Raw genomic sequence first — 19496 nt, 5'->3', positions numbered from 1 at the left:
CCCTGGTCCCGGGCCGTCCTCTGCTCTCGGGTCTGCCGCCTCTAACCGGTGAGCCACACTACTTGAAGATGAAGCCAACCAATGGCAAGCTATGGTCGGGCTGTAAGCCCACAGTAACCTAACAAAATGTCTAACGAGCGACAGCACATGTTGTGTCTCAGACAAGACCTAAAAAGTAGATTCCTGAATGTGGGCAGTTGAATGATAAATCATCCATTCGAAAAGATTGTACAGACGTTTTGTTCAATTGTAGTGACAAACACAAGAAAAGGAAAGGAAGTCTTCTTCTTCAATAAGCTTTATTCGGTTGAAACAGAGCAACCATAAAAGCACAGTACAAAATTTAAAATACATTCATTACAATACATAGTACAAAATGAAATACTACATCAAAGAATAATAAAATTAGTACACCAAAAAGAAAACTAAATAAAAAACCTCATTCGTTGTAAAAGAGATGCAACCCTCAATGTCTCTTGATGAAAACAATCTATTCATAGTAGCTTTTCCACACTTAATACTGTCTCCTCCGCAGTTCTCCTAGTGTAGACAATAAATTCACCACAGTGTTACAAATGGGCTTCAGAATATGCGGGAATCCAAAGTGCGAAAAAACGTATTCAAGTAAAGACCAACCCCAGGCTTCGAGTCATTATTAACAGGCCATTCAGCAAAACGATTACGGATGGGTATGTTGAAGTTGCTGAATGTATGGCCTCTATTGCCTCTACAGTGGTTCTTTTCTACGTTTAAACTTACAGGGGGCAAGTATGCGGTTCTAAGGTAGAAGTCTCTCAGTTCCCTAGTAACTATAGGGCCGTCTCCCATTTGTGGCTGCCAGCCTTGCAGATATGGGATAACATGGGGATCCCTAAAGTTTACAATAATCAGGTCACCCACTATATCTTTAGGTAGAACTAACTGCCATGCTCTGGGTACCACTGGTACTATATACCAGGGACTTATAAGGGGTTAAAGACCTTGCCAATTGGGGTTACCAATTCACATGTATTAGTTTTAGGGAGAAAGCACTGGCACTGGGGTCTGGTTAGCAGGACCCTGTGCACTTTTAGAGACATAACCGTCAGCATGGGAGGAAAAAGTGGAAGGGGAGGGGAGCACTTGCAAAAATCCTGTTTCTTACAACACCAAAATACAGCAATAAACAACAGAAAGGAGACCAGTCAACCTTTGCAAAGGATATTCCAATTCATAGCTACAAATGAAGCTGCATTTTTTAGTAACTTTTGATCCATTTGAGCTAGAAATATTTTTTTTGTTAAAATCTGCAGCTTGTGTGGCAATGTTTAGTTATGCAGAAAATGTGGCGGCCCCAAAAAAGCACAATTCCTGTGGCCTTAATCAGAGTAAATCACATTTGACAGACATCAGTGCTGTGCGAGTCAGCTTCTGCAGTCTCTCTAAAGCTCTGTTTGAAAACAGAAGGCATACAAGAAGGAAAAAGCCAAGCAACCCATTCTTTCCCAGCCCTGCCAAGTACCATGCATCCAGCGTTAGACTAACGCATCTCAGTATGGTGGTCCGCATCGCTACACTGAAATGCAAAGTCACACATAACAGGCATAGCGCTTGCCTTGGCTGCTGACATGTAGCGTGCTGACTGGAACTAATTAAAGCTTGAGTGGCAGCGCACCGTCCCAGCAGGTTGGGGGATGGCTGACGCGTGGCACAATCGATGTGGTAGTAGGAGCTGTGCTACATTAGGTAAAGCAGCATGAGCCTGGTGCGCTGCTGGCAGAGTGCGCTGTCTGACCACAGCCTGCTGAAGCATTGCAAACTAATATCATTAATTAGAGTTGGTGCCGCACCCTGGTCTGGGGGCTGGCTGCATTCAATCAGTAGTCTCACTTTCAACCAGGGCCTTGAAGCAGCTTCACGTGACTTGGCTGCCACAGTTCCTACATCCGAAGTTATAAAAAAACAGCCAGTAGTGCGACTGCACTGAATGAATCTGGGATGTGTGCTGCCTACCATCAGTTTGTGTTGCGAATGGATTATTTTGGCCAATGAATGAGAGGCGAGCAAATTAAACTTTTGTTTCCATTTTCCACCGCCCACCACAGATAGAATGTAAGGCTGGATCCTCAGGTTCAAGTGGTACCTAATTGGCAATGCACTATCTTTGTGCTAACGTAAACAAGCCTTTACAGGGTCGTTGGTGCATGTGACTGGCAGGATGTTTTTATTTTGCTATCCTGCTTGCCCCTTGGAAGGCATCGCTGCCTGCTGCTCAAGGCGGGCCCACCAGAAGACATCATGCAGGGGATCCTCTAATCACCGAACACTGCCGCCAGCCAGAGCGGGACACTGTTGAGGAGAGCTGCCTGTGACTCGCTGTGTGCTCTGAGACAGCTTTTAACAGCAGCTTTATCTCGTGTTAGCCTCCTTCCCAGCTGAAGCCTCGAGACACCTCAGCTCAAGACTGTATTATTAAAGCCAGCTCTGGCGAAGTGCTCCCCCTAAAATGAGACACACTCCTGGCACCTGTGGAATGGCAGCACTCGGGTGAGTCATGCCTAGGGTTGACACCTTTCAAAGAGAAAATGATCCATCATTAGTTGTTATTAAGAGCTTACAAAGGCTTGGAGGTGACTGATAGTTAATACAACTGTAAAAAAAATCGTTTTTATTTATTTGTAACATGCAATTTCTGTATTTGTTTACTTTAAGTATTAGTAATGGATCATCTCTAGAGCACATTTAACCCCTTCCTTGCTGCCGTCGGCCATTGGCTGACGGCAGCACTACCTCCCTAGTGCTGCCGTCGGCCAATGGCCGACGCGGCCCCGCCCTTTTTGCGGAAGTGCCGCACTGCGGGAAAATCGGGGCAGCAGTAAACGGGTTAAATATGTTTTCTATTTATATTTGTTCTTTGAAGTATGTACAGATAAAGGATAAAAATATTTACCAGCTGTGATTTTGCTTATCGTTGCATTGGCTGAAACATCAAAATATCTGCCCTGTGTTTATTTGATATCTGCAGCACGTGCTTAACTGTGGTAGGGCACAATAAAGTCCAATGGCATAAGGGCGTGAGACGTTTTATGGTGACTGCTATGTTTTATATCTTCTGTTTACACAAATCTTTTGTCGGCGTGAGACGTTTTATGGTGACTGCTATGTTTTATATCTTCTGTTTACACAAATCTTTTGTCTGAGTATCTTAACCGTCCATTTCAGGGGTTTTGAAGAAATTGACAGATTTTTTAGGGCTTCTAATGATCAAAAGGGTAATTTCTAATATTTATCGCTTTCCATGCACTTCATTGCTTGGGTTTACTTGCAGGAAATGGTCACACCGAGTGTCACATTTGGCAGTTTAGTGTCACTTTTCAGTGCTCTGACAATATGGAAATGTCACACAATCTGAAAAGTGGCAGCTATGTGTATGAAGCTTTCTCACACCCCTCTACTTCCCTCAAAACCCCTTAATCCGGGGCGTAGCTGCAGCGATGCACAGTCTTACCTACATAAGGGCACTCATAGTTATTTAATGTCACTCATAATTACATTGAAATTGTGAATATGTCACACATAAGCAATCTGAAAACCTTGGCAGCTATGCTTCCCTACGTGGCCAGTGCCTTTGGGTTGATACGGGAGGCAAGACGCGGAGGCAGATTCACGTGCTTCTCGCGTGCAGTTTATTGTTGATAAGGACGCTGAGAAAATTCGATAGTGACATTATCGACCTGCAGCATTTAACTAAGAAGAACACGGAGCTTGCCAGCCACCATACACTATCGGCAATATTCACTTCCGGGTTATGAAGCGACTGGTGCGTTCAATTCCGGAAGGTTTTGTCATCGTATGGGGCGGGGCTTTCGCTTTCCGACCTATTGCACGGTTTAAAGGGGCAGTATTAACCACTCTGCGCTTCCTGTCACCATACTGATGTGCGACCGTCAGATTAAACTAGTTTTCTCATTGGTTGCCCCTGTGTAGTTGGTTTGAAGTATTTTTCAGACTCTTAAAGTACGACAGGGGCAATTATACTTTAAGAATTCTGACTGCCGGTAAGTCATAAGTTTGCTGTGTCCTCACGCCTGGAAATGGGTGGTCATCTGTTGATTACAGTGATGGGGATATTATGTAATGACAAGCACACTGTGGTCATGTGGTTCCTGATTGTCTGCTCTGTGACCGCCTTCCAACATTGTATTTCTAACTTTCATAGAAACACAACCTTCTATCCATCTTCCAGCCACTTCTCTTTTCCATTCTTGGCACCTTCTTTGTGGCGCAGACCAGTTTTCAGAATGGGGTTGCTGTCATTAGTTTTACGTCACAGACCTCACAGTGTTGTTGAAAAATTAAACCGCTGCATAAAGGACAAGTTTAGCACACGAACCTCGGCTATTTTGCGAGAGTGTTATAGTAATCGTCCACTGGTGCGTTTTGAATCACATTGTTCAAAAGATAGGAGTAATGTATGGAGTGGTAGGGTACTTTATTTACAGCGTGCTCATAGTTCATTGTAATGTCTTTTAGAAATGGGTATTACATTCGATGATCAGACATACACTTTTACTGGTAATCCTATAGGGTGCACAAACAATAATGAGCGGAAATTAGAATTATGTGCATATTTGTCACGCTAGTAAAGTACCTTGGATTGTTTCGATTCCATTAAAATCGTGTTTCATCACACTTCAGAATTAGAAAAAAATTATATGCCTCATTTGCAAACGTATATTTTTCCAGTATTTGACCATGTGAAATGATATCACCGCATCCTATAGGAAGGATTGCCACAAACTCATATCTCATTTGCAGTCATAGCTTAGGTAAACACTTTGCAATGTATTTTATATGTGCATGAAACATATTATTCCTATGTTTATTTTGATATATAAGCTACATGCAGAAATCTCAGAGGTTTGTGATCATATGCTTTTATTAGTGCCTTATAGATACAATTTGAAGACACAAGGGCACATTCAGTAGCACACTCTCGTTGTCTGAATTCCTTTCCAAACAGCAACCTGCACGTGTTATAGGGGTTTCTTATTTTTACGTTTCGTTTCAAAAACTTTTATTTCGGTCGTTAGGACCATAAAAAGTAAACCTAGAAATGGAATAACATACATTATTAATCAATGCATACATGTTTAAAAAAAAACTCCATAGGTAAACAATTCCATTTTAAATCAAATTCAAAGATTTTGCCAGACAGATAGGGAGAAAGGAAGGGGGGAAATAAGTTAGAGCAGCAGGAGGGGATTATATCAATTTATGTGGTACAATTGGCATATAACTAAAAAGGTAGCAACCATATTCCAATAAATAATTTAAAAAAGAAAATTGCACTATTAACATTAAAATCCAATTTATTGAGAATATGCACATGATAGTATAAAACTAAAACCATGATCTTGACTGAAGCTATGGGGGTCAGATATACAAATATACTGCCGATAAACATTTTATAATTTTTAACCCTTTTGTATAAAAGCCCATCTCCTTCGCCATATTGTGTTAAAATATCGTGAGACAGCAAACACAATGAGTTTAGATGTATCATATTTTAAGACCCGAAGAGCCTCCCTACAGTGCTCAAAATCCAGATTCCGACAAAGCTGTATAAACCAGTAGCGCCTCGCTTTTTGGTAACCAGGGCAAAAGAATAGAACATGCGTTTCTGTTTACTCTTGTGTAATGCATACAGGGTAACCCTCCTTTTTCTGCCCAGCCCATTTATTAATAAACTCATGTATGGGTAGAGTACTGTATCTGAACTGAAAATACAGGTTTTTTGCAACCTGGAGAAGGATATCATCCAAGAAAATTTCTAACTCGTAATTACCCTTCACTACAAGAAACTGTGTCGTGAGGGAACTCAGTTTGGAATTTGTATGCATGGCTTCGAGCTTTAGGGTGCAATAGGTCTTAGGTAATAAGGCTCGGGGAACTAGAGAGCTAGTAATGTCGGGAGTGCTCCACAGGGAGAGTTGACCAAGCTTTTCGCACTCATGCTTCACATGGGCAAACCAGGTAACCCTTTTCAACAAACCAGGGTAGGATAAAAGCTCAATTGTTTCTGCCTGATATGATGCTAATTCGGGAGTTGCCCAGAGTCTTCGGCAGAAGGTTAAAGGTTTTAGGGCAATCTCGTCTTCAATCGGCGAAATACCCAGGTCTAGTCATAGAGGAATTAACGGAGTACCCGCTGAGAGACCCGTTATTTGTCTTAAAAATCTATTCTCGACTACAGCTGGGGTAGAAGACGAACTGTGCCCCCATAGTTCTGCCCCATAAAGGGTGGCTCCATGCGCTTGCGCCCTATACATTTCTAGCACCGGAGCAATGGGTTTAAAAGATGATTCCCTGGCTAATTTGGCTATACTCCCGGCAATCTGGGATAGCTTGAGCTCAGCTTTGGCTATTTGGGGCGCCCACTGCATATCTTCTGAAAGGGTGACGCCAAGATATTCAAAGACAGGCACCCTTTCCAAACAACAGCCGTTCAGTTGTGGGTTGGGACGTGTTATCTTAAGGGGGTTGACAATCATGAATTTGGTTTTAGTAGTATTAATCGCCAAACCCCTACTGTTACAAAATGAGGCGAAACTGTCCAGTAACCTCTGAATACCCATCAGTGTTTTTGATAGGAGGAGGGTATCGTCAGCAAACATCAATGCTGCCACCTTGGTGTTTGCTAACTTTGGGGCATCGTTATTTACTACCTCAGCCAGAAGTGGAATCAATGCGTTGACATAGAGGCAATACAGGGTCGGTGCGACCACACAGCCCTGTCTTACACCTCTGCCAACTGAAAGCCTGCTGGTTAAATATCCTCCCCTTCCACATCTAACTTTAGCATAGGTGTCATCATGCAACTTAAACAAGGTGTCAAGTAGATAGGGAGGGATCCCCATATCTCTTAAAAACCCCCACAGTTTAGGTCTGGGGACGAGATCAAAAGCAGTTTTCAGGTCCACGAATATCAAGTAGAGGCTGCCACCCTCCATTATACTGTCTTCTAAGTGATTAGTTGGAATCTAAACACTTGGTCGAGTGTGGAGGTGTTTTTCCTGAATCCTGCTTGGTATGTGCTGATGATGTCGTTCTCTTCCAGCCAGCCTTAGATTCGATCCAGTATTACCCGAGCCAACAGTTTTTGTGTGACATGGCTCAGACTGATCAGTCTATAGTTTACTGGGTATAACGGGGAACCCTTTTTAAAGATTGGGACAATTTCGGCCCGGCCCAGGTGTCAAGAATGGGCATGCCATTCATGATGGCATTGAATAAGACTAGAAAATAAGGGCCCCAAATTGACGGTTCATCCCGAAACATATCCCCAGGGAGTTTGTCTAACCCAGGTGCTTTTCCGGCTGGTAGTCTTTCTATTGGTAAGGTAACCTCTCGAAGCGTTATTCCTTCGTGAATAGCATTTATCTGACTAATCAATGGTGCCGGTTGGACATCTGCCCAAGCAAAGCATACCTCTTGAATCTATATGGGGGTCCTGTTCTGGATCGTTCGCAAACAGAGCTGAAAAGTGCTCAGTCCACACTTCGGCAGACAGGTCAGGTTTACGGACAGGAGTACCCTCCTTACATCCCGTTCTTATTATTGACCAGAATGTTTTCATATCCCGGGTCAGTAGGGCAGTTTTAATATTTAGCCATTTGTTTTCTTCCCAGGCTAGTTTTGCACTAGAAACAACATCTTTATAGTCGGTTCGTCTGCATTTTATCAATAACTTTTCACCCCCTTTAATAGCCTCCAGCAACGCTGTCTTGGCCTTACGGCATTTATCATTATACCACAAATGTGGTAGATCATTGGTTCTCCTTGAGCGACTAATGGGATTGAAAATGTTAGCTAAGTTATCAATAAGCTGAATATGGAGTGATGCAACCGAGAGTAAATGGAGTGGGTTAGTTCCATCAGCCCGAGCACACTTAGTTCCTGCAATATCAGGATAACTATTCCATAGAGCTCTGACAATTTCTCCGGGGACTGTTTCATTGTCCCCCATTTTATCCTTCTCCTATCCTTGGTCAGGGTTACCCTGTCATCAATCGGAGTCTCACTAGGAGGGGATAATCCTGAGTCTGGAACCCCGAAGGATAGAGACAGAGCATTATGGTCACTATCCATCCGTGGGATAACCTCAAAGTTCTTCACCGGGTGCCAAGATCTGCACTCAACCATAATATAATCTATTTGGGAGGCCTGACCAATTCTGTTAAATGTCGGCCTACTCGGTCTATCCGAAGGGGTACCGCTGTTGCAGGCCCTCAAAGTGTGGGTTAGTGCAATGGCATTAATTCGTAAAACCAGAGGTGACCAGGATTTTGCTGGATACGTTTGGGGGTCAGGTATAGCCCACTGGAGGTCCTCCTCATTGATAATGGCCTTGTCTGTGCCTAAGAGGGGTTCGAAGTGACAATTTAGATCGCCACCAACTATCAGACCTGAGTTAGATGGCACCCTCGGGATAAGAAGATTTAATTCCTCCAAGGTTTTTGATTCCTGAGCAAGTGGTACGGGGCAGGAATAGATATTGATAATTGCTAGTTTCAATTTAGATGGAAAGGTGAGCAGGACAGTTTGGATATCTAGGGAGTGGGTATTCACGGGGGTAGGATAGCAACCCACATGGGAAGCTACCCATATAGATAGTCCACCCGACGGCCTTTCTATCCCCCCTGTACAAGCAGGTATATTGTAAGTAGCAAAACCCACCCTTGCACAATCATCTCTAGCCCATGTCTCCTGGAACAGGCAGACATCAAACTAGTCAACAAACGCACCCCATTTGGGGCAAGGTAACTTAGCCTTAATGCCTGCCAAGTTCCATGATAGAATCTTAAGATCTCCACATTGCCTTGATGTTTCATCAGGGTGACTAAGAGCAATTTCAGATGGCATTTGGGGGTTAGAGGAATTTAGGGCATCCGTGGGAGAGTTAGTGGGGGTAGTTGTTGTGCTAACCAATGGCAATATGAGAGATGAATATACCCCTTCCCCCTCCCCAGCCGTAGTCCCTTCAGATATATCCAATTCTGATTTCGCAACAGGCATGGATAATCCCTGGAGGTTCCCTGAATTTTTCATCACATTCCCTTTCTGTCTGTACTTGCCACTCTCACCACAACTCATGGCTCCTGTAGTTATTAGTCAATCCACTTCTTCTAAAGGGCTGTACCGATTGGTAACTGGCAAGTTATAGAACAGCGGCCTATTGGTGAAGTGGTTACGGGTCAACTGTTGTCCCTCCACCCTCTGGTTCTTATAACCTAAGAGCGACCTTGGCCGCTCCTGATCCGCGTAGTTGTAATAAAAGTAATCAAGGGGGAGCATTTTCATTCCTTTGTTGGACTCATTAGAGGGACTTCTTTGATTTAGTAAGGAACTTACTGTCTGGGGGGTTTTAAAGTTGATAATCACACATTAACCTCTGGTATTTTTCTTTATGGGTCTTACCCAATCTACCCTCCTTACCATCAAAATATCCCCTGCCCTCTCATAGGGTAAGTGCCTGTGTGTTGCCAGCCAAAACAGGCTCTTGTTCCTGAGATCCATCTGTGACTCTCTCTGGGATGCCGTTAGAGGTGGAACCCCAGTTAAAACCACTACATAAGGCAGTGATTGAGGGGGGAGATCTATTGTTGGCAACACAACATCACCCTCACCCCTCGTTTCTGTGTTCCTTGCATCTGTTTCTCCCCTAGAATTACAGGATTGACAGGGGAGGAGACCGATGGATAGATGCTTCCTGTCGCGTCAGGTGCTGGAGCCTGTAGACTATTTGTACACTGCACATGTTCGGATTGTGTGGGGAGCAGCTGTAAGTTATTATTAGAGCCTGGGGTGGCAGACTGTCTATTAATAGAGCTTGGTCTACTATTGCTCGTTTGGTTGTTAGTAGGGTTCCCAGGGCATGAACTAGAACTATTAGATCTATTAGAAGGGCCCTCCCCCCTTAGGCTGTTATTGTTACCAGAAGTGGTGGGTTGTATCTGTCTTGCTAATACCATATCTGTCCGCAGTCTCAGTTGGTCAGTTAGCGGGCGACCTCTTGCCTAATCAAATCACCAAGTTGGGTCAAGAGGTCAGTAATCCGAGACTGGGCCCAAACTGGGTATTTAGGTGCAGTGCCCACAGGTGGAGTTGGCTCTGCTCCAAAATCCTGAACAGTGAGAGCTTCCTCTCCCTGATCGCACCTCATCCTTGCCTTCTTATTTGAGGTCACCCTCCCAACTGCTAGTTTGTGCTTCCCCTTTTTGCGTGTGACCATACCCTTGTTGGGTGATATTATTACATTTAAGTCAGGATCCACAAGTACTGGGGGTAACAATGTGTCAACTGCAGATGGTGTCGGGGTACCAGATGGATTAATTTCAGCAGGGGGGACTGGTGAGGGGCAACAAAGCTCCGGGGTGATAGAAAGCCGCCTTTCAGTCCGTTGTATTTCAGAGGTAACAACACCCAAAACCCTTTGCAACATTTTATCAATTGAGGTCACTGGCAGCGGTGTTGCAACGGGTAACTGACCCCTGGTTGCATTTTACTTCGGGTTACAAGAGGGTTTCCCCATAGTTTTTATCTGACAGAGAATCTATAGGGAAAACACACCTTAACCTGGTTACTATATGATGCAGTTCTGCTTTCTGGAGCACCCCAGTTTTCAAAAAGTCCAGCAACACAGTCCATGATAGCCTGAATTTAATAAGACCAACTAGAATCCCCAAGGATAACCAACTCTCTACCCCTCTAAAAGTAACTAAAAGCAATATGCAATAGACAAAACACTATGAGTAAGTTCCACGTTTCCAAGGGTGGGATAATTACTTGCTGTTTTGAAGGGCAGTTCATAGGTGTCTTCCAATTGCGGCCCTTTCTGTAGATTATATCCTGTTGGGGAGCCAAGGGAAGTGGCCCTGCCCTGCCTCTTTCTGTCGCTGCGGGAGTGCAACGCTGCCTTTGTGGGCTTTTGCGCGCTCTGCTGACGCGCACAACCTGTGACCAGCAGGGCACCCTGGGAGCAGTAGTCCTTGTGGCGGCCGGCTCCCCTCTCGATGGTGGCAACAGCGGGGGTCAGACAAGCAGTGCAAGGGACAGTAGGTGAAGCCGTTTCCCTCACGGCAATGGCGAGCTGGCTTGGTGCGTCCCGCGCTGCTGGAGAGCAACGCTGCCTTTGTAGGCCTTCGGCACCCTCTGCTGATGCGCACAACCAGCGACCAGCAGGGCACCATGGGAGCAGTAGTCCTTGTGGCGGCCGGCTCCCCTCTCGATGGTGGCAACAGCGGGGGTCAGACAAGCAGTGCAAGGGACAGTAGGTGAAGCCGTTTCCCTCACGGCAATGGCGAGCTGGCTTGGTGCGTCCCGCGCTGCGGGAGAGCAATGCTGCCTTTGTGGGCCTTCGGCGCTCTCTGCTGACATGCACAACTAGCGACCAGCAGGGCACCCTGGGAGTTGTAGTCCTTGTGGCGGCCAGCTCCCCTTTCGATGGTGGCAACAGCGGGGGTCCGACAAGCAGGGCAAGGGACAGTAGGTGAAGCAGTTTCCCTCACGGCAATGGCGAGCTGGTTTTCATGTGTTATATTGAACAATAAAACGTGATTGAATACATTGGAGATTGAACATTGAGACTTTCTTGCAACCTTTAAATCCATTAGGGGTTTAACACCTGGTTCACGTGTGCCCGGGTCTTATCACCTTCGCTGCTAAGGCAATTCCCCTCCTGTGCTGGAGATTGTTCTATTTCATTGTTTTATGACGAGCTGGGCTCGTCATCAGCACACGACCACTGTGCACCATGACGAGCCCAGCTCGTCATCAGCATCGAAAGGGTTATATTGCATAGACCTTTGGGCATTGCCGATGCTGTTTTTAAATGTAATTCTTTTATAGCACACTGATCCCAATGTATGGTGTCACAGCAATTTACATTACATGCAAACAGCATACAGAGACAATAAATCATGAAAGTGCACCAATAAATGTCCAGGAAATTTTACATAAGACACTGAAGGTTACAAGGTGTAGAAGTTACACCATCCCCACTGGAGCCATTATATGTTAAGAGTGCATGGTTTTGAGAAATACAAAGTCGGGTTCTAAAAAATAACTCCATAGTTGGGGGTTGTTTGTACTAATAAGTATGTATTTCTACCCAAAGCAACCATTTTTAGCCACCTTAGAATAAAAATAGATTGAGGGGGGAAAAAGGTTCCAGACCCTTGTTTTGCAGCTCCTCAATGCCTGGTCATCACTTACTGTGCTATTTTAGAATTGCTTGCAACTTATGAACTGCAAGTAACATAAGGTTCTCTGTGTCAAATGTAGTATGCCCCTTACCTATCTACAGAAATCACAATTGTGTGATCTGCATGTTCCGCAATATGCTTTGCAGCAAGCACATTAACCCTCAATATTACTTTGAGTCAAAACTGTGACTAGACAAACATTGATATCTCTAGCAAGTGCATAAACTACCAAAGTTATCTTGCCATTAGTTTCCCCTTGAAAATTGCTTGGTATACAAAGATTTCTGCAGCAAGACCCTTACCCCCTTACTAGGCTACATGCACTTCAAAGAAGCCCTTTACTCATTTGAACCAGATTTTTATTTTGACAGTGGATGTTTTCTGCTTTTATTGTGAGAACAGATGTTACCTGCTTCCAAATGTATTTTCACTAAGACATGGGCGTAATTACTTTCTTTATGTGATGTTGTGCCAAATATCATATGTTTTTCATGTATGAGGAGATTAACTGATTTGCCCTGAATCACAGGAGTGTTGTGCAGAGACCTAACCGGCATTGGCAAAGCCAATGAGACTATTGGCCCAGCGATTCCTTTTTTTTCATGCTGTAAAGCATGGGCATTGACGACTTTGGCAATGATTTGTAGCTACGTTGTACAGCACAGCGGCTGCTGGGCAGCATAGCTAAAAATAATAATAAAACAAAACATTGCCAAAACCAAAGATCACATAGGCAAGACCTATTGGCTTTGCCATTGCTCATTCCTGTTGCAAAGAAGACTTTATTGCAGTGTCTATAACAGGTTATGTTACTACTAGACAGAATGCAGCTGGCTTTTATGCTGAAATGAGTACGTTGGAAGTTTGAATGCTGCTTGCAAGGTGTTTATCATCTATAAAATGTTTGTATTTCATATTGTATGTTGTTTTATGTTGTAGTTCTAATGTGTTCTTTTTTCTTTTACGAGTATTTTAAAGTTTTTTATTCATATGAAACAGAAAATAAATAAACAAAAACCTAATAAAGATGAAGTTTACAGGCACAGGTTTGTGCCATTTTGAAGCCAAAAATCTTTCCTATGACTTACAGCCAGATGTACTAACATGAGGAATTGTGATTTCCCGATTGCGAATCTTACCGATTCTCAATTAGGAAATAACAATTCCTAATGTATGAATCTTTTTATTTTAAATTGGCAAATCCTAATGGGTCACAAATTGACCAACCTCATGAATTTTAATGAGGTAGTTTGCAGTTTGCAACCCATTATGAATCGCAGCCATCACAAGGATGGAAATAAACGATGCATTAAACCCAGACCTGTGACTAGGCAGTGAATGTTTGTATTGTTCAGAATTCCGTCCATCATCTGTTCATTTTGCTTTTGTCGCCCTAAGTGGGAAGGGTATGTGCAGACGTGGGACCCGTGCTCACTGTGCCACTGGATTCAAGCTAGCCTGACTGATGAGGGGTGATACCTAGAAACCGGTCCCAGGATGCTTGTTTCCTGTCTGAGGAGGACCTGGCTTGGTAGTTCAGGCTAGACTGTTCCCATGAGGAGGTTCCTTGGACCACTGTTTGCTCTTAAAAAATATTTGTCTTAACATTCTTAAAGCGGAAAAGACCTTAACCCCTTGCCCACGGTGCGAATTCCGCCGCGGCGCTGGGGGTGGGGGGTGAGCGCAGCGCTGCTATGCTCGTGACGGAACCACGCCGTCATGAGCCACTGGCAGCGTGTGCTCATGACGGCGTGGTTCCGTCACGGCCCCGCCAGCTCATTAGGTCGCACGCACAGGCAGGGAATTAATGCCGCATGGGCGGAGCGGCCGCAGCATGACGGAACCACGCCGTCATGAGCACAAGCCGCCCATGGCTCATGATGGCGTGGTTCCGGCATAAGCAGGCAAGGGATTAAGAGGACCACTTCTCATTTGCAAATGGTGGAAAAGTATTGTTTTTTTGCAAATGGAATTCTGTTGCAAAACAGTAATACATACCATACAGATTAGTTTTTTTAAAGGAACCCCATAAACACACCTCTTCTAGATACCAAATGCAAACTACCAGTTATCAAATTGCACTGTGCCTTTTGTAAATTTGAAAATGCAATTTGTGATTGCAAATGTCTCGATTCTTGAATTGCGTCACTTGTGACCGCAAAAAGGCTTTGTACATCTGGCCTGTAAAATGATTCTTTCTACTCTGCTAGTATTTCAAGCCTGTCAACAGCACAAAGAGGTAATTTAAGTGGTGTATGAGTGCTCTGTGAAAGAACATTTGACATACAAGCACACTATCAAAGGAAACAAACTGCTAAAATCGTAAGCTTATACATTAAAATAAATAAACCTTTGAAATATTTGACACATAGAGTGACTTAAATGCTGGAATAAAAATAAATACTAGCTTTCTGTTCAGTTTATAGCACCAAAAGTTCATTACAGTTAACCAGTAACAAATTATTTTGCCAGTAAAAATACAGGATGTGACCGCCAGGGTGGCGGTCACATCCTAATTAGCACGGAGGGACCGCCGCTGCCCCTGCGGACAGTCCCTCCTCCTCTGGGGTGGCCATCCTAATCGGCCCCATAGTTGCTTCTCATGAAACTTGCCATATTTCGACATTTCTTAAAAACCCTTGTGTAAAAGCGTGTCATTCTACTTGGCAATTGTTTCCAAAAATGCCCATTGAGTTGGTCTTTAATTCATTCTTGTGAAACAGATTTGAAAACTATGGATGGCAAGATGACATCTTTATTGTTACACAACTGTGATAATTTGAAATATTTCAAAAACATAGCTAAAAAATGTATTAGGTCATTCTTGTTGTCTGGCTCATGTCTCTGAAAAGGGAATGAAGCTTTACATCTAAACTAGACCCCAGTCCTGCCAGCCTTTGTAGCCCCATTAAGAGTAATGGCTTTCTGCCCCTCTTCTTTTTTAGGTCTCGCCTAAGACAGTGCATGGCTGTCTCTTCGAGACATTTAGTAAGTGGCTTTTAAAAGTGCCACAGAGGCTTTTGCTGGCCTCCAGCCTGCGTTCACGAGCGCGCCCACATGCACAGCTGCCATCAGTGTTTTTTTTTATTGCTGTAATCCTGCTCTTCTGCTCGCACTCCCTCCCCCTCCCCCCCTTCTCCCCTTCCCTCTTCGTCACTTTCATTTGCTTCTTGGGTCCCTGTTATTATTAGCTTAAGCATTTACACACCACACGAATCGCCAGCAGTTAAACACGATGTGCAAAGTAAAGAACAGCAGGCTAATTATTAAAGGCAGAGCCCCCAAGTAACCAAGTAAGTTGAAAAACCTACGCTGCTTCTCTTTGAGCCGGTAACTGTGCCATTTGCTTACCTGGAAGCCACGCATCCATGACGCTGCACCCGGTTGCTGCTTCGAACGTTTTGCGCCAGTGCGAAACGTTCTATTAAGCGGGCGGGGCTGCGTCGGCCAACGGACGTGCGCAGCACTACTAAGGTAGTGCTTGCGACGGCCGTTGGCCGACACCCACTGCGAACATGTTAATTATCATTTATGACGAGTATTTATTAGTTTATAAACTACTCAGTGAGTCTGTGGTCTTCAATACTCAACATACTAAAATCTTTAGGTAGTTTGCATTCGCACTACCAGTTATGTATTATCAATTATGCTTTTGTTGAGGCTGTCCTTGCTGATCCGCCATCTGTCTTTCCTCCGTCTGGCCGTCATGGCTCATAAAGCACAGCGCTCTCCCACGCGCTGGCTCCAGATGACCCTTTCCATGGCCCTGGGCTGGCTTTAACACTTGTATCAAAACACTTGATGCGCTCTAGCCATCTGCATTGTTTAAGACATATTAAGAGCATAATATGTATTATGGATCCCAGAGTGTACCGGGCCATTAACCGTGTACCCGTTCGCCGCAAATTAACAAGCAATTTTTGCTTGTGGACTACTGTTGTATATGGCTATCGGGCCATGTAGTCTTGTATCCATTCGCCGCATCGTGTTAACACGCAATTTTACTTGTGGGCTTCTGCTGTATAAGGCTATATATAGTCCTCATGTGCATAAATTATAAAAGTGCCGCATTTACTCTCTGGTCAGGTCACAGGAGCTTAGAGGCATTAAAACTTTTTTTACCCTTTTCCTAAACTGCAGATTATTAGTATCGTATTTATCATGCCATTTCCTCAACTGGACACCACTCGTCCATGGTGATGCAGCCACGTCTTGATTATTATTTATGACAAGGCACTCCAGTAGGGCTCTGGGGTATTTATTCGTTTATAAACTACTCAGTGAGTCTCTGGTCTTCAATACTCAAAATACTAATATCGTTAGGTAGTTTGCATTCGCTCTACCAGTTATGTATTTCCAAGTATGCTTTGCTGAGGCTGTCCTTGCTGATTTGGCATATTTGTACTTCTTTTCTTGAATATGTGATGTTACATGTCTCCGATGTCGCCCATTTTTCTTCACCACTTTGCGGAGCAAGAGTTTTCATCTGTCTTCTTCACCGATTGTTGTATTCCGTTGCACCTCTGGATAATCCATGATTGGTCACTAAGCTATTCTTTAGATATTTCACTTTATGCTATTTAAGGATAACGGTGCAAGATCACAGTTCTTCTTTTTTTGTAAGCACAGTGAGCAGTTTTCAGTAAGACCAGCTACCTCATACAAAATTGTATATCGTCTTCTCTCTTTGCAGCAGTCAGATTTAGTAGTTCGCTCCTGGTCCATTTCCGTGTTTTTAAATAAGAATTCTTATGCTTGCTTGATCCCAAAATTTGGTGGCCATTGTACACAACACTACCTCTCTCTCTCAACCTCTCTACCCCTCTCTCTCTACCTCTCTCTATCTCTACCTCTCTACACCCCCTCTCTCTCTACCCCCCTCTCTCTACTCCCTCTCTCTACCCCCCTCTCTCTACCCCCCTCTCTCTACCCCCTCTCTCCTCTCTCTACCCTCCTCTCTCTACCCACCTCTCTCTACCCACCTCTCTCTACCCACCTCTCTCTACCCACCTCTCTCTACCCACCTCTCTCTACCCACCTCTCTTAACCCACCTCTCTCAACCCACCTCTCTCTACTCACCTTTCTACACACCTCTCTCTCTACACACCTCTCTCTCTCTCTCACTCTACACACCACACTTCCTCCACACCTCTCTCTCTCTCTCTCTCTCTCTCTCTCTCTCTCCACACCTCTCTCTCTCTACACATCTCTCTCTCTCTCTCTCTCTCTACACATCTCTCTCTCTCTCTCTACACATCTCTCTATCTCTCTCTCTCTCTCTCTCTCACTCACTCACTCTCTCTCTCACTCTCTCTCTCTCTCCACACCTCTCTCTCTATCTCTACCTCTAAATGGCAGCTGGAGCCTGATAGCACTGCTTGTCCTTTTAATTAAAAAACAAGCATTGGCATAGCCAATAGGTCTCGCCCTTGGGGCCTTATAAGTGTTTAACCATGCAAAAGTTAATGTTGTTGCACCAAGGATATTGTGCTGTATAACTAAATACTTATAAGGTCCCAAACGCGAGACCTATTGGCTATGCCAATGCTTGTTTCTTCTTCTTTTTCTGAGCAGGGGAGACGGGCTGTCATCATCCCCCATCCCACCAATTGGAAGGGGTGTTGCTGACCATTAGTGAGCACAACTGGTAGAATAAGCACACTTGACTAGTTAATGGGGGCACTGCTCTCGCATGAAATGTATCATGTAGGCAGTGTCCCAAGAATATGTCTGAAAGAACTGTTGTGACATTTGAGAGTGAGTGTCAGAATAGAAAGGAAATTCTACTCGGTAGGGACTGAGCAGTGTCTCTACATGTAAACTTAAGAATAACAGGGATAAAGGACTTTGTGCATACGTATAAGTAAAAGTAACTTACTTTTTATAGTGCTTTGTACTGTACCTCTGCAGTTTCTAAGAGCGGTAAGTAGCAGTTGCTATTACTGAGCGTACTGCAGTGTCATCCAGGGTTAGAAAAGACTTATTTGAACCAGTTTTGAAACAGGTTTTAACATACCCACCACTCACCACTATCAGGCAGTGTCAAGCAGACAGTAGTAGATCTTTAATTCTGCTCCCTGCTCAGAATTTGGTATCGTAGCGCTATACTGCCAGACTGCTCTTTGCCATTGAAATCAATAGCGCATTGCTCGCATTGCTCCTGCAATTATTTGTGCCTGATTGCTGATTATATTTATATCGTAGCGCTATACTGCTAAACTGCGTATTAATTATTATTCAATTGTGCATTGCTGCCTTTGCCTGCTTAATTTATTTGTGCCTGATTGTGCCGGTGCCACTGCCCATTTCATAGCCATTATTAAGGTTGTGCCCCAATCTCGTCCTGTTTGGCTTTTGGCTTGCTGCCATTTTGTTGTTTGTTGTTGTGCCTCCCAGCCCGGCTCTCCACCCCGCTCCCGCCTCCTAGCTGCTCCTCCCTCACTCCGCCCCTCCACTATCCACATATGACAGACGCATTTGCGCGCAGCGTTCACGCGCAGCGGACGGGCCCCATGCGCGCCGAAGGCGCGCCAAAGTTAAGCCCGTTTACGCCCGTCCGTGCCTGGACCGCGCCCAGCGCCAGACCCCCTGGCCCCCGCAAAATCCACTCCACCCGCATAACGTACGACGCCGCAACCCTCTCAGCACTTAACCCCGGCCGACTCCCAAACTGCTACCAAGCCGCCCCAGGACACACCCATGGACCCTTCACCTGCCACTCCTGCAAGTTCGACTGCATCAGGACCCACACCAAATCCACAGACTCCAAACAGAGCTCCGACACTAACCACCTGAAATGCATCCTGCTCAACACCCGCTCGGTCCACAGACAGTCCATTGAACTTTGGAACCTACTCGACACCACATCGCCGGACGTCGCCTTTCTTACAGAAACCTGGATGAACGCCTCATCAACGCCCGACATCGCCATAGCCATCCCGAACGGCTACAAGATCATCCGAAAGGACCGCATCATCCAAACAGGAGGAGGCATCGCCATCGTCCATAAGAACACCATCCGCATCACGACCAGTTTCGATGACAACCTCACAACCGCCGAACACCTTCACTTCCAGATTCACACCGACCCTAAGACCACACTCCGAAGCACCCTCATCTATAGACCACCCGGACCCCGCACACAATTCAGCGAAGACATCCCTGACTTCATCAGCCCACACGCCCTCCCCTCCGAGGACTACATTCTACTGGGAGACCTCAACTTCCACCTGGCAAAGAACAACGACAGC

The 19496-nt window shown here is 44.8% G+C and overlaps 1 protein-coding gene across 1 annotated transcript in view; it reads left to right on the top strand.

Annotated features, from left to right (window-relative positions):
* The first annotated feature begins 3854 nt into the window (after window positions 1-3854).
* The window catches only part of SECISBP2 (SECIS binding protein 2), a 405025-nt gene continuing 389383 nt past the window's right edge, over window positions 3855-19496 (top strand). The window contains exon 1 of the mRNA XM_086961140.1: window positions 3855-4037. The gene's annotated coding sequence lies outside the window, so the exon portion shown is untranslated. The remainder of the gene's footprint in view (window positions 4038-19496) is intronic.

Source organism: Lissotriton vulgaris, chromosome 3_1, assembly GCF_964263255.1.
Source record: "Lissotriton vulgaris chromosome 3_1, aLisVul1.2, whole genome shotgun sequence".
Taxonomy (NCBI): Eukaryota; Metazoa; Chordata; class Amphibia; order Caudata; family Salamandridae; genus Lissotriton; species Lissotriton vulgaris.
This window is presented reverse-complemented; position numbering and strand designations above follow the sequence as displayed.